This window comes from Staurois parvus, unplaced genomic scaffold, assembly GCF_062004578.1.
Source record: "Staurois parvus isolate SC_StPar_1 unplaced genomic scaffold, SC_StPar_1.0 ptg000498l, whole genome shotgun sequence".
Lineage (NCBI taxonomy): Eukaryota > Metazoa > Chordata > Amphibia > Anura > Ranidae > Staurois > Staurois parvus.
In genome coordinates, this window is record NW_028318294.1 from 6,364,377 (window position 1) to 6,386,712 (window position 22,336).

The 22,336-nt window shown below is 42.4% G+C and overlaps 1 protein-coding gene across 1 annotated transcript in view; it reads left to right on the forward strand.

The window, feature by feature from the left end:
* The window catches only part of ADAMTS18 (ADAM metallopeptidase with thrombospondin type 1 motif 18), a 138,219-nt gene that overhangs the window by 50,739 nt on the left and 65,144 nt on the right, over window positions 1-22,336 (forward strand). The window lies entirely within an intron of this gene.

The window sequence follows — 22,336 nt, forward strand, 5'->3', positions numbered from 1 at the left end:
GGTATATACTCTGCTGGATGGACCCGGCCTCCCCTTCAGAACACAGAAGGAGATTGACAACCTCAGCTGTGCATTTTTCCCCATGAGACTGTGTATAGGGGAGTGTGTCCTTTTCCTCCACTCAGGTCTCAGGTTACACTCAGCTTTGTGCTCAATGCTGTACTATGTGTGACATCAGATCCCTGCTCCCTGCCTGCTGGAGCCAAAAAATACCTGCAAACGCAGACTACACAACCCACAGAAGTGTAAATCTAGGTTAAATGTGGCATGCAAACAGCATTTGCTTGCAACAAAAGGTCTTTTTTGATCAAATTAGCCAGGACAGTCTTAACCTCTTCACGCTGGCCGAACACAAATGTGCGGTCTCCTGGCGTCTGGGCCTAGACGCCGAGTGGCCGCACATTTGCGTTCTATTAAAAAAGAACATATGTGCTGAGAGCGCTCGCTCTGCACGCTCCCAGCACATATGTCCGGTACTCACGGAAAGGTCCCGATCTCCTCTTTTGATCGGGACCTTTCCCGATCATGTGACTGCCACCAAGCACTAACCTTAACCTCTCCAGAAAGCAGCCAACCATCCCCGGAGCCAAGCCCATTGTCTTCATTCCTTGTGCAGGAAGCTTACACCCTCCAGCAGTTTGCAGCCTCCTCAAATTCCATGGCATAGCCTCACAAGGTCTCCATTTCTGCCACATGTGTCCCGTCTTCTGGGGGGGGGGGGCAGCACCCCCATGAAAATTGCTGCCCTAGGCAAATGCCTTGTTTGTCTTGTGGTGAATACTCGGCTGGATGGACCCGGCCTCCCCTTCAGAACACAGAAGGAGATTGACAACCTCAGGTGTGCATTTTTCCCCATGAGACTGTGTAGAGGGGAGTGTGTCCTTTTCCTCCACTCAGGTCTCAGCTTACACTCAGCTTTGTGCTTAATGCTGTTCTATGTGTGACATCAGATCCCTGCTCCCTGCCTGCTGGAGCCAAAAAATACCCTGTGAACTGTATGTGTTAGAAGGCTGTAGAGGAAAGGGGGCTACAAATAAACAGGTACAACATATGTAGGATGATGTGTTTCATCTCTGTGTATCACCTGAGGCCAGTCACTTCACTGGGTATATGTAAGGGTTTACTACCATTTTATATGTATTTAAAGGGTGTATTTAACTATTTGCCTGGAGTTCAGCTTTAAGGAAAATGGAAACAGGTTTTGTCTGTTTCCTAAAATGATGTGTAACACAGAAGCAAAGATTGTATCAGTGACAGGCTTATTACAGATTAACCAACGGATGGCTTCATCCAATGTTTTCATTCGTTGGCTCCTTTCATTTACACAGTACGTCCGACCGTCTCTGACACTTGTCTCTTCATGTCTTGAGTGCGCCCCTTCTGTACTCCATGTACAAAGCTGATGGGGGACAATGAAATCACAACTTGCATCATTCTGTTCAATGCAAAGTTTCATAGTAATGGCTTTGCAGAAATTGAATCTTCAAGCCTAATGCATCACTTATCTCTTCAGATGTTTGTCACCGATTGCAAGGAGATCTTTGTCACCGATTGCAAGGTGTGTTCAGGCATATCAAAGCTAGCGGGGTACCAGTGTTGTACAATCGTCTTACTTCATTTGCACAACCATTGCACTCCAAAGGTCATATTTTCAAATTCATATGAGATTGAGGTCCAGGTCAGAAGATTCATGATAAATGTGAAGGTTTCTCATGTTTGATGATAAGATTCAGCCCTGGTTCACCCTGATGCAGTGCGGAATTTGCAGCCTAGGTTCACCCTGCACTGTGCGCAGTGTATCGCACCTGTTCCCGCACCCGCAACCACCCACAGCCAATGCGCTCTGTAGAGACCATTCATTCTTAACCACTTCCAGACCGGACACTTTTACCCCCTTCCTGACCAGGGCAATTTTCAGCTTTCAGTGCTATCACACTTTGAATGACAATTGCGCGGTCATGCAACACTGTACCCAAATGAATTTTTTACCATTTTTTTGACACAGATAAAGCTTTATTTTGGTGGTATTTATTCACCGCTGGGATTTTTATTTTTTTTGCTATGTAAATGAAAAAGTCCAAAAATTTTGAAAAAAAGTGTTTTTTTAAATAAAATTTTGCAAATAAATAATATTTCATCATAAATCTTTGCCAAAATTTATTACGTTATCTTTTTAGTAAAAAAAATAATCCAAATTAGTTTATAACCAAAAATTATAATTTTTAAACATTTGTTTTTTTTACATTTTTATTTTATTTTTTTATATTATTATTATTTTTTTTTTTTACATACTGTCACCCTAGCAGTACAGTGTCACCATGGTGACACTGTACTACTTGTGGGGGGTGATGAAGATTTTTTTTTTTTTACACTGATTGCTTTTACACCCATATAGGATGTAAAAGCAATCATTTCTCTTTCTCTCTGTCTGCATTCTTGCACTCATTTAGAAATACTGAGTGAGCAGTGATTGGTCACAGCTTGTCACATGGTACAAGGCTGTTGTGAATGGCCTTGTACCATGTGACCTCTGTGATCATTCACAGATTTCACAGGTAGTAAGCAATGATGTCACAAGTGACATCTTGCTTACTACTTTGCATGTGATCACTGATTGGCCAATCAGTGATCACATGATCAGGACCTCGTACAGAGGTCCCGTCCAATGATCGGTGTTTCACTGTGTCCGGAGGACACAGCGGGCACCGGATCGCGGTGCTGCGCGCTCCCAGGGAGCGCGTACAAGCAGGGTGTGGGGAGGCCGTTTATAAACGGCCACCCGACCCTGCACTGCCACCGTCCGGCCGTTTATATCCAACGGCCGGTCGGGAAATGGTTAAAGTGTTACTAAACCCACAACAGTAAAATCAGTCTGTATATGCAGTAAAGCATGCTTGTTATACTCACTGTAGAACCTAAGGGATTAATCCTCTGCATTCTGTAAAAATGGGTGTTTGATCCTGTCTTCTCTGATCCTCCCTTGCTTCTACTGTCCTCAATCAATCTGCTGATAGAACAGAGCCTTGGGGGTGAGCTGCACATGCTCAAATTTGTGTGTATTGCTAGAGAGTTTTTTTTTTCTTGGGAGCGTGCATGTGATCAGCACAGGGCCAATCAGCACTGTCAAGATAGAGGGTCAGGGGCCATGCAGCCTCATAGGACAATCAGCTCTTACAAGCTTTAACCAGTGCTCAGCTGAATACTAATTGAAGTCAGAAGACTGTTGTAACTGCTGATGAGAAAAGGTATTCAGCAGTTTATATTTACTAAAATAATTGCACTTCAATGTTCCTGTGTACTGTGGGAGACCAGATATAGTGAATGCAAGGTCCTGGGTTTAGCAACACTTTAATGGCACGCCCATGCATCTCAACATTACCACGCGTTTTCCCTGCAACTGCGATTTTAAAAAGGTGCATGCAGGAACCACAGGCACAGCAGCCCGTTCAAATGAATGGACTGCCGTGCCTGCGCAAACGCAGGCTACACAACCCACAGAAGTGTAAATCTAGGTTAAATGTGGCATGCAAACAGCATTTGCTTGCAACAAAAGGCCTTTTTTGATTAAATTAGCCAGGACAGTCTTAACCTCTTCACGCTGGCCAAACGCAAATGTGCGGTCTCCCGGCGTCTGGGCCTAGACGCCGAGTGGCCGCACATTTGCGTTCTATTAAAAAAGAACATATGTGCTGAGAGAGCTCGCTCTGTGCGCTCCCAGCACATATGTCTGGTACTCACGGAAAGGTCCCGATCTCCTCATTTGATCATGACCTTTCCCGATCATGTGACCGCCGTGAAGGCGTGCCACGGCGGTCACATGATCCTCAACCCTGCCCCGCCTCCCGGCTTCTGAAACCATTAAAGGGTCGGGAGGCGCCAGCACGAAGGGGTTAAAGAGGTTGTAAAGGTTCAAGGTCATTTACCTTCATGCATTCTATGCATGAAGATAAAAAACTTTCTCTGTGCAGCATCCCTCCCATCCCCCCTTAATACTCACCTAAGCCCCCTGTCGATCCAGCGATGTGCACTGGAGTCTCAGCAATCCTGGAACTCCTCATTGGCTCCCGCTGCTGTCAATCACAGCCAGTGAGCCAATGAGAAGAGAGAAGGGGCAGGGCCAAGCCACGGCTCTGTATGTGAATGGACACACGGAGCAGCAGGTGCCCCCATAGCAAGCTGCTTGCTGTGGGGGCAGCCGACAGGAGGGAGAGGACCCAAGAAAAGAAGGATTCAGGCTGTTCTGTGCAAGATGTGTTTGTTATTTAAAAAAAAAAAATCTTTTAATATCACTTTAGGTCATGTGAAAATGACGTGATAAAATATATCTTTAACTGTATTTCTTAGTCCTGAGTCCTGACCGTAATGAATAGATAAATTATGGGCAAAACCACTATGCATTCTCCTAAACTGTTATGGGGTAGTTTTCTCCATTGTCTTGCATGAATGCTTTTTAATTGTGAACTAAGCTGGACATTAACTTCTTAATCAGATAAAAGCACCTATTCCTTAACCACTTATTTGATTAAGGTAATTATCAAAGTAACATAAAGGGTATGCTATGTTAGGCAGGATTACTCAATGGGCATTAAATAAACCCCTCACAGCAGGTAATGACTAACTTTATATTCTAATCAGACCAATACATTTACTATTAGCCTGCTGCTTGTATCCTTGTGAGAAGAAAAGTGCGTTTTGCTTAGTTTCCTATGACACAGCTAAATACTTCCAAGCAGGGGCGGACTGACAACTCATGGGGCCCCCGGGCAATAGAGGATCATGGGGCCCCTGTGTCCTTGCCCAAACTCAAAAAAGCCTATGAAAAAGGTACCAGAGGCATCTCATGGGGCCCCCTACTGACCCCGGGCCCTCGGGCAGTGCCCGAGTTTCCAAATGGTCAGTCCACCCCTGCTTCCAAGGTTCCTGAGTTACTACCTCTACTACCATGGTTTAGAATGGATGTGCACCCTGTAGGAGGTAAGGCATGAGCGGACTTCAAGTGAATTTTTTGCTTTGTCTCCATTGGCTGAGAAAGTCATTCTTACAAACTCTAAGCAACATTGCTCCAATTTCACATTGCTTTCTCTTGGTGATTGGCTGCGTAGCCAGTGAGAACTGCATTCTACAGATATGAGTTAGGCCAGGCATGTGAAACTGGTGTTTAAGGCTCCATGTACACTGCAGCTGATAAACTCACGTTTAGGAGCTTTTCTGTGTTTTTTTCAGCAGCCCCTGAACTCTCCCTAATGTTTTCCTACGTGTCCATGTACACATCATCGTTTACAGTCGTTTACAGGCAGCTGAGTTTACAGTCGTTTTTTTTAACGCACCAAACTTGCGTTCAGGAGTAGATTTTATCAGCGTTTCAAATGCCAAACGCTTGTACACGCGGCTAAATGTGTTTATAAGCGTTGGCGTTTGGAAATTTTTTTTAACTCTTCCATTTCCAGATGCTGTCTGGAGCCTTTTTTCATCATCAAAAATGCATGCAAAGCGTTTTCCTGGTACTCAAATGGACCTGGTACACCATTCTTTGAGGTTTCGCATGAAAGAAAATATGTTAGACACTGCTGCAATAATTTCTGCACAGAAATGGGCTGGAACACATCCAAACACCACCAAAAAAAGCTAATCTCAATAAATACTGCTCTCTCTGCATCTACTTTCTCTATTTCTCTCAAAATAGGTAATTTTTTTTACTGTTTTTCAGTGCATTCTGGGCATTTTGGAAGGTCTTTAACCTCCCTAGCGGTCTGATTATGTCCATATTTCTGTGCTCAAAGCGATACATTTTTTGCATGGAAATATGTAGTTTTTTTATTGTAGGCCTGTAATTTTTAGGAATAACTCACTGAAATCTGTCCGAACAAGAGTCTAGTAAACATCCCGGGTAGGATAAAACTTGAAACACGAAATCATAAATTATAATTTAATAAATAATCATAAAACATAATAATATAATAATAATAAATTTAATTCAATAATATAATCAAACCAAAAACACTGAAATTTGAAATATAGCGCCAAGTTCGCACATCACTGAGCAAAGTCGCAAAATAATTTTTAGTGTCTGATGACAAATTTGCCCACAAATCATTATCACTCAATTCTCCAAGTGGTTCTGATTTACTATCGCTGTTCTCTAGCTGATCTAAAACTACTTTTGACCTAAAGGGACGCTTTTTGGACACCATGGACGTTTCTCAGTTTCCAGGCAGAAAGAACAGTAAAAATGCAGGCAGGGCACAGGACAAAGCACTCGGGACAAAATGTATGTGAAATGGTTTGATACAGTAATGTTATACTATGTGATTTTAGGGAATGTCACTTTTTGTCATTTTCAAATTTCCCGCCGTTCCATCCCCCGTACGTTCCGACGCTCGCAGGGGACGGAACCCAGATGACAGATGCCGGCATCCGCCGGATTACATTGCCGGAGACACTGCAGGAGGGACATCGCGGGAGCGCAGGACAAGGTAAGTGATCGAGGGATTGCGGAGCAACGCTGCAGGGTATTCCCGAGTGTAGCTCGGGGTTAACGCTTGTGGTGCTGAAACTTTACCCCGAGCTACACTCAGGAATACCGCCAGGGAGGTTAAAAAACACTTCTAAACGCAAATGCTCATAAACACGCATAAATGCGGTATGCCAACGCGGCCAAACAGACGTTCTTTTAACCTACGTTTTCCAGCAGTCAGTTTCCATGTGGCTCTCTTGCTACCGGTTTAAAGATAAAAAAAGGCACTCCAGGTTGCCCTCCAATTGCTAAGTTCCAATTCCTTCCATAATTACTTCAGGAACTGTTTTATGGCTGACTTCTCTGGGATTAAATATAATTTACCATTTTTATTGTATTGTTAAGGTCAGAAATGCCATAAATTTTGGAATGCTGTAGATGAGCCCCCAAGCAGACATAGTGCGTCCCACAGAGGACATAATTGGCCTCCATTACAATTTAGTCCTCTCAATTTTTGACCCACTGTTTTAATGTGAGTTTGACATGATTGGTTTATGCTAGCCAATCAACTTTTTGATGATTTTTACTGATTTTGAGCCGTGGATTGTCCTAACGGCACCGCCCAGCACTACAAACTTCAGTTTGAAAATGGAAGGAGCTGGGCAGAACACTCTCAGACAAGCAGTGACCACAATCAAACAGATGCAATCATTGTTTTGGTTTTCTAAGCAGCAGTGGCTGTCAAAATACAAAAGCCAGCACAGGAGATTCCTCTATCTACATTATTTAAAGCACAATATACTTTGCTTCCCTACTGTTCCATTTAAACACCAGGAGCAAGGCAAGGAAGCAGAGGCGTAACTAGAACCTTCAGAGCCCTGGTGCAAGAAACCATAAAGGACCCCCCTGACCGCTGGAGCACTTTCCATCGGTCCCAGGGCCCTTTCCATCGGTCCCAGGGCTCTTCCCTCCAAGCCCAGGGTCCTTCCCTCTGGGCCAGGGACCCTGTCCCTACAAGCTCAGGGCCCTTCTCTCTGAGTCCAGGGACCTTCCCTCTAATGCTAGGGCCCTTTACTCCACTATGACACATAAAGTCGTATGACAAGTCAAAACACATTCATTTCAATGGGTGCTGTCTTAATAAATGCAGCTCAAGTTGCAGGGACAAAAAAAAAAAGGTTCTTGCCCTACTTTTCTGCAACTTTGGTGCGAGGTGAGTGCCATAGACTGCAATGTTAAATCACAAAAGTGCAAAGTTCCAAGGAAATCACAAGCAAGTCGCAAGAAAATTGCGAATAAGATGTACAACTTCGGGGTCGCAGCAGTGTGAACCGAGGCTTACAGTGGCGGGATGCCAGGGCCCAGTCACAAGCGAGACCTTTGTGACCCTGGTAGTTCTGCCACTGAAAGAAAGCCTTGGTTAAGCTCCAAGTTGCTCTTGTGAGAGCTTACCAGGGCTGGGGACTGCTGTCTAGTCCTCATGGCAACACTGTACGAATCACATGAGAAGAAGATCATTGAGTCACATGCTTCTCTATACCTGGAAGTATCAGGTATTTTACTTCCAGGGGATTAACAGAGCAACAGTTGAGTAATCGGGTATATGTGCTGTTGAATGGCCTGGGGATTAAAGCAAACCTTTTTCACTGACTAGATCACACAGTCTCATGCCAAAATTGTTACAGCCTACACATGCGTTCTAACCATAGTTGATATCACGCTGCACAACATATCTGATCAAGACAGAAAGCTGCAAAAACTGCACCTGGTGTGGTCTTGGTGATATCTCTGATGTTTAAAACACATTTCAAAGTCTAGTTAATGGCTTGTAGTTAAATAGAGTGCTTTCATATGAATTGATATGTCTCACTTTGATGTTTAGCTGTAGGTCACATCTCTGGTAAGAGAATGCCAAACAAAATACAGAAGCGCTGTGATTTCATTATCTACCAGACTGACATATTAAATGGCTGAGCACTTTAGCACATTATTACTCCGCTCAGTTATGTCATGGGTGTAAATTGTATATACAAAGTTCCAACTTGCCTGGAAACTGACAGGACCACCAAAAGAAGCATGACAGGACAGCCAGCCTGGAAGAATTCACACTGAGACTCACAAAAATTGTATATTAAATTCTATCATGCCCACTGGCCTACAGAACATTAATAACTGCATCAAAATGGGTTAAAGGGAGACCAAATGGATTTTTGTTAAGTACAAATATAAGGAGATAGTCACAGGATATGGGTGTTGACAAAATAAGAAAATTCTAGATACAATTAGAGATCATCAAAATAAGGAAAGCTTGCTTTGCTAAAATTTTGGCAAAATGTTATCAGATTTTCACTTAGACACAAATAGGTCATATCTGTAATGCAGGTTCAACATCCCAGTCAAGTCTATGTGATATTAGGATCCCGGCATGGGCAGCCTGGCACAACATGTTTACAGGCAGGGCTGCAGACAGTGCAGGAGGCCACAGTCATCAGTGGAGGTAAGTACTGACCTAAAGGGTGGGATGGCAAAGGATGGTGTATTCAGAAGACTTTTTAAAAAAAAAAAAAAAAAGGTGAGCATGTCCCTTAAATATTGTCATTATTTATTATGACTTAGATCAGTGGTCTCCAAACTGTGGCCTGTGGGATAGATGGGGCTGACTGCATGCCTTTATCTGGCCCTTGGGACACTATTACTCCCACTGAAATGAGGATGTATTCCTCTCATCGACACCAACGATGTGGCACCATTCCTTCCACTGACATCAATGATGGGGCATAATTCCTTCCAGTGGTGCCAAGGATAGGGCACTATTCCTCCCATTGATTCAAATAATGGAACACTATTCCTTCCATTGATACCAATGATGGAGCATAATCCCTCTTGATGACGCCCTTGATGGGATGCGATTTCTCCCACTGACACCAATGATAGGGCACTAGCAGCACCATACTTCCACTGACACCAATGATGGACATAATTCTTCCCAATGATGCCAACAATTTGGCACTCTTCCTCCTACTAATTCCAATGATGGGGCACTATTCCTCCCACTAAATCCTCTACCTACTGGCCACATTTTCTGCTTTCATTGGTCACAGTCTGGCCTCCCCTGCAGTCTAAGTGACAGTAAATTGGCCCTGTGTTTAGAGAGTTTGGAGGACCCTGACTTAGATAAAGATCTGACTACATTTTAGGAGTCATTCCTACAGAAATCCAGAGAGTTCCAAAGAATTCACAAACTTTTTTTCTTTGAATTATAGATTAATATGCATGACACAGCCCCTACACAAAAAAAGTATGGCGATTTGGAGAGCCAGTTATAGATCAACAGTTTCCATGCGAAATGTGATTGTTCTAAATATGCGTTTACTGGTTTTGCGCAGCCTACAGTAAATTACTAAGATGAAGACTCCTACATGCAGGGATTTATGGTCCATCTATTTACTAATAATTGGTCAAAATATCACTCTGATATACAAGTGAGTCATTACATTGCATTGTATATGCAAGGTACCAGAATTTCCTAATTCACAGGAGGTGATTGTAGCCGTATTAGTGCATTTGCGACAGAAACAATTGAGTACTGTCCGTGATACTTTTTTTATTTGCACTAACATACAATTTTGAGGACAAGCTTTCGGGGTATGTCCCCTTCTTGGACTTTGAAGAAGGGGACATACCCCGAAAGCTTGTCCTCAAAATTGTATGTTAGTGCAAATAAAAAAAGTATCACGGACAGTACTCAATTGTTTCTAATTCACAGGCAAATTATTTGCTCATCTAGGTTGTTGGTCTTTTTCAACTCCTATGTTTTGAATTCTTAATATTTATTACCTCTGATCTTCATATGACATTTGTTTTTTGTAATGGCTTATCTTTTTTCCCCCTAAATCTTCCCTGCAGTTTGACAATCCTTTGAACCTTTTGCCTTTCTCACCCAGGTGCACCTCGCTGCCAGTCTCCATAAATAACCCTATTAAAATCCATTTAGGACTTCATAGCTTACTTAGCCAGATGTCGGGAACTTAAAACGAGCTCTGTGTGCAACCTGTGCAATCTAATTCACAAAAATATCAACTTTGATCTTATGTCTAGTGACTTTCTTTATCCCCGCCTAAGGAATTCCATTTTATTTCCTTTTATAAGTAATTAAAAGGTATTTGACAGCTTGTATACATAATCTTAGCTTCTGATTTTTTTCTGCTGATGAGTGTCAGTATAATGCCAGGAGAGTAAGGGGAGTATGCTAGAGAGGCACTGACTGAGACTGAAAATCATTTACTTTACGGCTTGTCTTCTGTTATAATGGGCCAAATACAGAAAATTCCAGGTAGTGTTGGAGCTTGCTGCTTCCTCTGCTCTTCCTGTCAACATCCTTACTGTCCTGGAGACATATGCGATGTGTTTTGTTACAAATCGAAATTCAGTCGAAATTTCTGTTTTGTAACAAATGACCTGAATTGATTCGGATCCTTACATTTTATTTGGATATGAGTGGTGCGGCAGTCTTTTACTCTTGGATAATCAGCCGATTCTTTTTGTATTAACCTTTTTAAATATTATAACTGCTTGAGGTGATTGTAGCCGTAATAGTGCACTTGCGAAAGAAAGAATTGAGTACTGTCCGTGATACTTTTTTTATTTGCACTAACATACAATTTTGAGGACAAGCTTTCGGGATATGTCCCCTTCTTCAAGGTCTGAGTACTGCTCGGACCTTGAAGAAGGGGCCTTCCCCCGAAGGCTTGTTCTCAAAATTGTATGTTAGTGCAAATAAAAAAAGTATCACGGACAGTACTTGAATATTATAAAAAATGCACTACATATGAAATTGAAACATATTGCAATAAATACAGTTAGTGCCAATTCGCATATATGCGAATATGATGCGGTTTTAACTGTATCCAATCCATATAACATGTGAAATAACATTGCTTCCTAAGGTGCCTGTTCACATAGGTCCAGTGCACTGGCAGTGCAGATTAAGTACGGATTGAAAAAGAGTCCTGTGCGATTTTTGAGTTGTCCGGTCCAGTTCAGATACGGATTGCAGGCTATTGACTTCTATGGGAACCTTTTCTAAACCGCAAATTTCATCAGTTGTGAACAGGATAAAATCCTGACCTGAACCTGATCTAAACCTGTTTTGAACCTGATCTAAGTCTGACGTGAACCCCTGAACAACTACTGTATCAATTAGCTGTGAAACCTGAGCTTCAATCCGCACCGCAGATTTGTGTATCAGCACTAAGGGATAAAAGAGAAATTAGATGATGATTTCTACTTATTGTGTTTGGGTTGGATGGAGGTGGATCCTTCAGAATCTACGAATCATAACATAACAAACTAATCTGAATTAATTTTGTTCCATTTGTTACTTTTGGATGCATGCAACTCCAGTCAATATCGCCCAATCAGATAATTCCATTTCTCTTTGTGGGTTGCACTAGCAGGGATGATTAAGGGTACATATGTAATCTCCAGAAATAACAAATAACACATTAAAACTAATACAGCCCATCTGCCGAAACAGCTTCCGAAAAAATGTAAATCGATTCGGAACAACAAATACTAACGAATCCTAATACACAAAAACGAATTCTGAAAATGAATAATTCTAACAATAATTATGACAAAACGAAATGATTTACTTAACAAATGAATCCAAAATGAAACAAAATTTTCCATTGTGCACATCTCTACTGTTCTGTCACTTTTCTCCTGATTCAGTTTTGTGGGGGGCAAGTGCATGGAACCCCAAAGTACAGAGGGGGACAGCCTTAGGCATCTGACATCACTTTAAAAGCAAAATGTACAGTGAACAGCAAATCTCTGTGTAAGTTAAAGTAGCACTTGTGATTATTGCTTAGTATCACAACCTGACACAAACTATGTTTGATATTTTGGCTTTAATTTTAATGCATGGGTTCCCCTGTAATGAAAAACCTTCTCCTGTGATGATTTACCAACAAAGTAGAGTCCAGTATTTAAATCCATAGGCCTCTACAGATCCATACCATGCTCTAACCTGAGCATGCAGCCTTGTTTGCTAAGAAAGGGGGTTATCAAATGTTTGTCCCCCCACCTCTTGGACCATATCAGGCCACAAGCTCCAACATGAGGAAAGGCCTCTACCCCCCATCCCTCACTGGGTAGATATGTGGATCTGTGGTGGGGACCTATTGGAGTCTGGAACCCCCCCTACATGAATGAAGCCATTCAGGCTGCTTTCTTGGATAAGGGTGTGGCAGGAATTTTGGGGTAGCCCTCCAAAAATCCATAAGATACCCAAAAGGACTCTCACCTTGAAGGAACTGGTATGGATTTTGGGGGGCCCTATGCTGTTTTTTCTTTGCCGAGTTTTTGCCATGTTAGTTGAACATGTTCATGAATGGAATGATAAAGGAAAAAAATTTTTGATCAAGCTGGATCAGCCACACATGGATCAAAATCTGACCTGCCACTCCGGCTACATGCGAACAGCACTGGCTGCTGCCAGCCTGCCATTAGGCTGAGTGATCGCTGTTAATGGCATGCCCCAGTCATTCCTGGCTAAAGAATCTGCTGATTCTTGCCATTGGAGTCCGGTGGCCGCATATACCCAGCCATGTGAATGAAGAATGTTTTCATAGTTTCACAATATCCCCAGTCATTCCTGGCTAAAGAATCTGCTGATTCTTGCCATTGGAGTCCGGGGCCGCATATACCCAGCCATGTGAATGAAGAATGTTTTCATAGTTTCACAATATTGCTTTGTGTCTCCATCCTTAGAAAATCTCCCTGTGGTGGAGTGTCAGTCTTTAAAAAACTAAATTGCAAAAAAATGCAGGATGAAAAATAACAATTGATAAAACAGTGCAGCGCTAAAATTATGATTCAAAACAAAGGAAAGTATTAGACGACAAACTGATAATAAAAGTTCAATATAAATGACAGTCTATGTGACTATAAGGTGCCAGGTTAAAACTCAATGGTGGTGCTCCGTGACAAATGGCAGAATTACGCACTCACCAGATGCGTAATAGTTATACGCATTAAGTATCACATCCAGAGATTTCCTCATCAGATATACATCTGGTCAAGGCTTAGGTGGTCCTCCCTCAGGGTAGTAGTACGCAAATGCCTGATAACAAATTACTCGGATCCAGGTAACCAGAGGTCCCTTTAAGTGATAGGTAGAAGAGGCCAGGGGCGGACTGACCATTCGAGCACTCGGGCACCACCCGAGGGCCCGGGGTCAGTAGGGGCCCCATGAAATGCCCCTGGTACCTATTTATAGGCTTTTTTTGGGTGTGCTTTGAGTATGGGCAAGGACACAGGGGCCCCATGATCCCCTATTGCCCAGGGGCCCCGTGAGTTGTCAGTCCCCTGGAAGAGGCTGCCTGCTTACAGGATAACTTCATTCTTTGGGTAAGGCAACTGGATCACAAAAACGGGCTCAATACTGTCTGCATAGCTAGCAGACCCTTGCTGCTCTGCCCCTCAGGCTTGGATCTCTGCCTATTCCACCGCAAACATGCACCCCTCTGGCTGCTCTCTTGCGTGCACACACACATGGACTGGTGGAAAAGACTGGAGCCTATTAATGAAAAATAACAAGTCACTAAAAATCTTGCGGTATTTAACGATTGCGGTAAATATATTTTGCAATCTTTAGCGTGTAAATATAGTAACTACGTTTGAGATAAATACCACAAGATATTTGTAGGCAAAAATGCATGCCGCATTTAAATATGATGATCTGAAAATTTCCAATAGACAAGACACTTTTACTCTTGGTTGCCCAGTATATTAACCTCCCTAGCGGTCTGATTATTTCAGATTTTTGGTGCTGAAAGCGGTACCATTATTTTGCATGGAAATATGTAGTTTTTTTTATTGTAGGCTGTAATATTTAGGAATAACTCACTGAAATCTGTCCGAACAAGAGTCTAGTAAACATCCCGGGTATGATAAAATTTGAAACACAAAATCATAAATTATAACTTAATAAATAATCATAAAAAATAATAATATAATAATATTACATTTAATTCAATAATATAATCAAACCAAAAACACTGAAATTTGAAATAGAGCGTCAAGTTCGCACATCACTGAGCAAAGTCGCAAAATTGTTTTCAGTGTCTGATGATGAATTTCTCCATGAATCATTATCACTCAATTCTGCAAGTGGTTCTGATTTACTATCGCTGTGCTCTAGCTGATCTAAACCCGCTTTTGACCTAAAGGGACACTTTTTGGACGCCATGGACTTTTCTAAGTTGCCAGGCAGAAAGAACATTCAAAATGCAGACAGGGGACAGGACAAAGCACTCGGGACAAAATGTATGTGAAATAGGTTGAAACAGCAATGTTTTACTATGGAAAATCGTTTTAAAAAAAATGACATTTTTTTTAAATTTTCAAATTTCCCGCCGCTGGCGGCGCCCGTACGTCCCGACGTCACAGGGACCGGAACACAGGAGCCAGATGCCGGCATCAGCCGGAGGAGATGGCCGGGGACACTGCAGGGGACACATCGTGGGAGCGAAGGACAAGGTAAGTGCTGGAGGGACTCCCTATGCAGCGCCGCATGGTAAGCCCGAGTGTAGCTCTGGGTTACCGCTTTTGGTACAGACATTTTACCCCGAGCTACACTCGGGAATACCGTTAATTTGATGTGACATGGTAGGCTTGTTTTTGGTCATTACTTTCCTTTTTATCCATCTACTTATGACACATGGCAAGAAAAGTAAAATTGTCATGCTACTATGGCTAGCTTTGCTGCTTTCTGAAATTGGTTCTTGTCTGTTCACCATTTGTACTCAAAATCAGACTGTTATCACTTTATCAGTAAATGTATCGCTGAACTCATGTTCCTGCACCTGTTTGTGTGCTTTACCAAAAATCTTTTCCAATAAAAACACTGAAACAACTTCTTTGAACTCGGGATAGTACTCTTATCATACCACAGACAGTTAACATAAAATGACTTCTCCTGTGCCAACGAGATCTGCAACTCTGGTTATAACTAAAGCAATGAAGGATTTTCATGGCTTAAATATCAGCATAAAGAAGTTCTAGTGAATGCGAGTAAAAGAGTCATCTTGAGGATGAGCGTGTAGACCGTTGTCTCAACTTGTTCAAAGGATTGAAGAGACCAGGTGGTGTCAGATGCATTCTCATTGTGTATAGATTTGTATAGTGCAGTTTATCTAATTTTACATGAGAAAAGTCTTGCATATATCAAATGACCATTGGGCACGATGAAAGAAAAGATCTGTTTTGTCAATTTTTTTTTGTTTTGAGTCATAGGTCAGTAAAGTACAGTGAGATACAATTGTATGCACAATATTGCGATTACAGGGTCATAGGGAGTCAAAGGGCTTGACTTCAGCTGAAAAACCAGAACATATAAAATAATAATTAAAAAATACTTATAATAAAACATGTGGTTATTGTACAGTAAATAGATCTGGAATTTAAAGCCAAGGTAAAGTTTCCAGGTATGATGATATAAGTTAAGTAGGCAGCTCTGTCAAAGCATCAAAGCGTGCTGCAACCAGAATTGGCCAAGTATCATTTTAATGAAGTCGTATTTTCTGACCTAAAAATGTGTAGTTGGTAATGTGATTCATGTTGATCATATGAGGATTTTTTATTTGTTCACTTCTTTCATAGCCTCTCAAATTGCTGGCCATTATTAGAGCATTGTCCCACAATACCAAAGTGTTTTTTTTTAAATGTTTCTCAGCCTTTTACTGTTGAGGGTGCTATCCACTTTTAGTGGAGTTACACTGACTCCGGAGCCCTCCTTCATCCCCCAACAGCTTCATATTTATCTGTACCCACTCCACTAAGTCTTGGAAGTGCAGCAAGCTTTTTTCTACCCTTGTCTTCAAAATTATCCTGTTCTTCTTGAGCATACACAGTGCAATACCCATTCATTCCTACAGACCAGCCTTTTTCAATCTTTTCAACACTTAGGAACCCTTGAAATAACTTTCCAGTGTCAAGGAACCCCTGCTAAAAATGACTATATCTTCAACTCATGATACATTGTGTGATGGTCATTGGGAAGAATTGCCCTCTTACAGATAGCTAAAAAGGTCAGTGGTGTCAGTGGGAATATATCTGAAAGGCAGAAATTGCTCATTGCACAAGGAACCCCTAGCAGCCTCTGGAGGAACCCTAGGATTCCATTGAACCCTGGTTGAAAAGCCCTGCTATAGGCAGTTTGTACTCTGCAAGAACAAGAAGAGTACAAACTCCCCATAGGGCTGAATGTTGATGCACGAGGGGAGATGAACTCAACAATGAAGATCTTTTTTTAAGGGGTTATATTGTGCCATGAAGGCTGCACAGTGTAAACTTGATGGAACCAACACAGGTACGTAGGATAGGGAAAGGCACTGAAGCACAAGTAGAATTACACGCAATTGGAAAGCATTCGGAATTTATGGTAAAGTTCTTCTTTGACAAATGGGCAGCACAGTGACTAAATGGTTAGCACTTCGGCCTGGCAGTGCTAGAGTCGTTTGTTGAAATCCCAGCCACGGCACCACCTGCCTGGAGTCTGCATGTTCTCCCTGTGTCTGCTTGGGTTTCTTCCGGGTACTCCGGTTTCCTTCCACACTCCAAAGACATCCTGGTAGGTTAATTGGCTCCTGTCTAAATTGGCCCTAATATGTGTATGTATGAATGTAAGTTAGGGATCTTAGATTGTATGCCCCTTGAGGGTTAGGGACTGATGTGAATGTACAATATATATATATGTGTAAAGCGCTGTGTAAATTGACGGCGCTATATAAGTACCTGAAATAAATAAATAAATAATAAAATATCTGAACCTTCTCAATAATTTACAATTATGTTTGAATGTTAGTGGGGCAGTTTATGTCTCTTTTCAATTTTAATAATAATCTAATTGCAATCTTAAAACAAAAAAAAAGTTTTCTCTAGGACAGTTGGTCAGTTTTTGGAGAAAACAGCAGGTTGAAACAAATTTTTTAAAAAAAAGTCTGTTACGATCCTTTAATTGAATCTTCTGAACAATCGAATCATTAAATGTATTGCCTACATAAATGCCCCTGACCCCACAAGGTCAGATGTCAAGAATGTAAACACCACTGTTACATCCAATTATTTGTAATTTGTCACAACAACTGTTACTTTCAGCCATACAACTGGTATTTTGAACTCTGCTGAAAATTACTGTCATTTTAGCCAGTTGATAGAGCTAAGATAAATGAGCCTTTTGTGCTACACTGAGTTGCCAGTTTAAAGTGAATATAAAGTCAAAATGGGCGGACTGACCATTTCGAAACTCGGGCACTGCCCGAGGTCCCGGGGTCAGTAGGGGGCCCCATGAGATGCCTCTGGTACCTTTTTCATAGACTTTTTGGAGTTTGGGCAAGGACACAGGGGCTCCATGATCCCCTATTGCCTGGGGGCCCCATGAGTTGTCAGTCCGCCCCTGGTCAAAACGTTTTTTTTCTTTAGATAGAATGGTGTAAGGTTAGAATCTCTGTTAGGTTTCATTGCTGTCTGTGCTGGTGCTGTGGATCTTCACCCTCAGTATTGGTCTTAACATTCTAATAGTGATTCCAACATCTTAAAATGGTTGTAAACCCTTACATATACCCAATGAAGTAACTAGCTTCAGGTGATACACCAGAGATTAAACAAATCCTTCTACATAATCTGTACCTGTTTATGTTCAACCCTCTCTTTGAACACTGTTCAAAGGGCACAGTTCACACAGCATTATTGAGCTCCAGAAGGCAGGGGGTGGGGATCTGATGTGACACACTGTACAGCACAGAGAGAAGAGATGAGTGTAATCTGAGACCTGAGTGGAGGGAAAGGACACCCTTCCCTCTACACAGCCTCACAGGGAAACATGCACAGCTGAGGCTGTCAATCACCTGCTTATATCTAGATTTAAATTATACACAGAAGTGCAGCACACAACTTGACACCAAATATTTTTTTTCCACTGTGTAAACTCAAATAACCTCATGTATCAAAAGTGCATGCTCAAATATATTTCAAACCCTTGTCCATATACTCTGTGCAATGGCAAAAAATGTCCAAAACATTATCATCATCACATGTGAAAGTGTGTAGCAGGGGCGGACTGACCATTTGGGAACTCGGGCACTGCCCGAGGGCCCGGGGTCAGTAGGGGGCCCCATGAGATGCCCCTGGTACATTTCATTTTTTGGGTGTGGTTTGAGTGTGGGATAGGACACAGGGGCCCCATGATCCCCTAGTGCCCGGGGGCCCCATGAGTTGTCAGTCCGCTCCTGGTGTGTAGTCCACTATTATAATATCCATAATAAAGTGCACCTATCTTCCACTTTGTGTGTGTGATCCATCTACTATACACCACTTGTGATCTGTCACTAGACACACCAATTGCTTACCAATGGACAGTGATAAATAGGTCACTGTATGCCTTTCCCTTTAATAGGGCTGTAGCCTCCTCTGGATTTCTCCAGAAGTATCAACAACACACCTTTTGTTCTTTCCAGCCATAAATGCCAGGTATAATATGAAGCTTCTCCACTTTCCACAAATATGCTAAATAATTATGAAAAACTATCATTGTGCAGTATAACTATATTCTTGTTTTAAACAAATGAAAAGTTCACTTATTCTCAGTGCACTTAGGTGAATTCAAAACAAACTTTCTAGTGCCCCCTTAAGGATAAAACTTGGCATCACATACATAAACACTTCACTTCCGCTTCTTGTCTGTCTCAATGATGTCATGTAGCTCTGCCGCAAGCAACATCTCTGCCCCCAATCACCTGCTGTGTGCTGGGGGGGCAGGCCATTACTTGGTGTTGGGATAAATTATCAGAAGGGTCTCAGATAGCAGAGGGAGGAGAGAAAAGCCAGAAATCACAGTAGGGAGCTTTGGCTTGAGGTAAGTACACACCATAGAAGGATATGCTTTGTTCTTTTAATTTCAGAAGTTTACAACCACTTTAAGGTTCCATGGTTTGCAAATTGTGTCTACTAGTAGTTATATTCCATTATCCTATGTATTTTGTTGTAAGAGAGTTATATTCAAACCTTATTTCGCACACCTGCTCGTGGGGAGGCGTAGTGTGGTGCGGCGGCAATGAAGACACAGAGTCTGGTTGCAATAAAACTTGGAACTTGTAGTGAAGAGACACCAAACACCCTAGTGAGAGAACTTCACTTGGAGAAAACACTCACAGTTCAGTCCAAGGCAGAGAAATGCTCCGACAGAGTCTGTTTCAGAGGATGAAGTGCAGCCTGTCCGATCTTTTCCCAAAGGGGAGACTTCCTTGAGGATACCAGGTCCCTAGTCTGTCCCTCCTCCCCAGGAACCATTCCCTGCCACTAGTCACTTATCCTATCAGACTGGTTTTCTCTCCATGCTCTACCCAGTTTGCAAAAGTGCACCAAAACCTAGGGTGGGGAGACCCTATTAAAGACCCTATTGTCCCAAGATGGTGGCCAGGGGTCACATGAAAACAGTGCAACCAACTGACACGCTGATCCATGACCCAAGAAACCATAGAGAAACCAGGTTTCCCCTGACTTCCTCTCCAGGCAGTGATTGCACTCGCCTGAGCGCCACCTTCAGTGGAGTAAACAGACTGCACCTGCCTATATCCTCTTGCACTGGCTAACTAAAATCCACAGCACCAAACATCAATATAGGCCTATAATGAGATACCCCAAACATTGGTGTGGTACAGCATAGGCAATAAATTCTGCATAAAATGAATATTGTTTGCTTGCATCAACACCTTGTTATTGGATTTACAGGGTACAAGTTTAGTGAATTAAATAAAATAACTCTGGAAAGCAGAACAGGTTACATTTAAAAACGCCCTTCTATATTTAACATGTTTGTAATAAATTATTTCCAGAATGTTTAAAAGACAGCTGTGTAGTTTCACATGGAATGGCAAAGCGCTGACAACCATTCATCCCTGAGCAAATAGTTATATAGCTCCAGAAGATGACACGAGGTGTAGTATTACACTATGATTTAATGCCATTATAGTTCTTGTTCTTTAAAACGTATGCCTTAAAGGGCAGCTCCAGCTAAGCAGCTAAATACATATTAGCAGGGGCGGACTGACAACTCATGGGGCCCCCGGGCAATTGGGGATCATGGGGCCCCTGTGTCCTTGCCCACACTCAAAACACACCCAAAAAAGCCTATAAAAAGGTACCAGGGGCATTTTATGGGGCCCCCTACTGACCCGGGGCCATCGGGCAGTGCCCGAGTGTTTGAATGGTCAGTCCGCCCCTGCATATTAGATAATATACATAGGAAATATTTCATCTGCCGAAAGATTTGTAAAGTAATGCAGATACATTTTTGACTCGGCTACTCTATTTTGGCAACAAAAATGGTGAGCTTCAACTTCTGTGGGCACTGTGTCACTTACTGCCCGCGCTACGGACTACCAATGAAAGTCACCATACTGGTGTGCCAGGTATGATTTATGGAAAACAGGCAAAGGTTGGTTCAAAAACAACCAAAGCAGCAACCAAAGTAGCCCAATTTAAAAAAAAGAGAAAAATAAAACTTGTCATAAAGAAATGTTCTTAAAGTGCATTTCCATTCAAAACTTAAGAAAAAAAAACACTCATTTTCCATAGACTTGCATTCAGAGTCAGTAAACAGTCCTTGAGCTTGGCTTCATGTTTTATTAGGGGTTGTTGAACGTGGATGGGGTAAGGGGTGTAAGGGATGCCCAATGGAACTGCAAATTAAGGGCAAACCCCATAGCAACTATGTACAAGTCTTTCACAGAAGAAACTCTTCTTGGAGAGCTCTCCAGCCTCTTCTGGTGTACCACCCAAGACCACAGATAATCCTCTTATCCAGCTGCCTGAGGGAATCACTGGGCAAGGGAATCCAATGCCTGCCACTTTAAATGAAACAGTCCCGGGTAAAGAGCAAACCAGGTTTCCCACCAGAGTGCTCTTTTTCCCTTAACTGGCCCAGGGGGTGTAGGACTACTCACTCAGTCTCAGTCCTGCGAGCCAAATTATGTAGGTGGCTGCCTTAAGGCCTTCTGCTGGGCTGGCTCCTTTCCTGGCTATACAGGTGGTCCTTGCTCTGGGGGCCGGTGAGGTTAAGCGATCCTCCTTTCCAGCTTCCTGCCTGCAGGTAGGCCCCTTTTTACTGGGCACCTTCCCAAGCTCTTGCATTTCAGCTTCCTCACATCTTCCACCCAACCTCTTCTGCTGCTGAGCAGTCTCAGTCACTCTTAAGGGCTGTCCTGGCCCCATGCCAAGCCTCCTGCTTAGGGATTGGTCATGATCCCCTGAGAGTTCAAACCAGCCCCTCCTCACCCCCCGCCCACTGCTTTTAGAATCCTCTCCAGGATTCTAGAGCAGGGGGAGGTATCAAAGAACTGATCTGCAGAGCCTCTCAATCTTGACCCAAATTTGACCCAGCTGACTATTGCCCAGTCTGCTACTCAGCCTTTCTAACTGAAAAATAATCAGCTAGCTCCCCCCTAACTAACTAGGAGGGTGCTACACAAGGAACCCTGGCTGAGAAACCCTGCTGTATCATTATTAGTGCTTTGCCTTTCGGAACAGATGGGGATTCTGATGGGTTTTGAGGACTGCTGTAGGATGGTATAGGCACCTCTAGGAACCTGTCTTTCATACCTGCAGACTTTTATCTTCTTTTAAGCAGGAGCACAATAATGAAAAAATTAGATACATATACATTTATAATTAAAGAGTAAAAACGAAAACACAGTTTTTAACCAGTAAAGTATTTTAGAATTTGCCATAATGCAGATTACATTCAGACACAGCTGGGAAGGAACTAGGGAATTTACTGTGTAAGAACCTTGCAATGAACTGAGCTAACTAAATATCTTC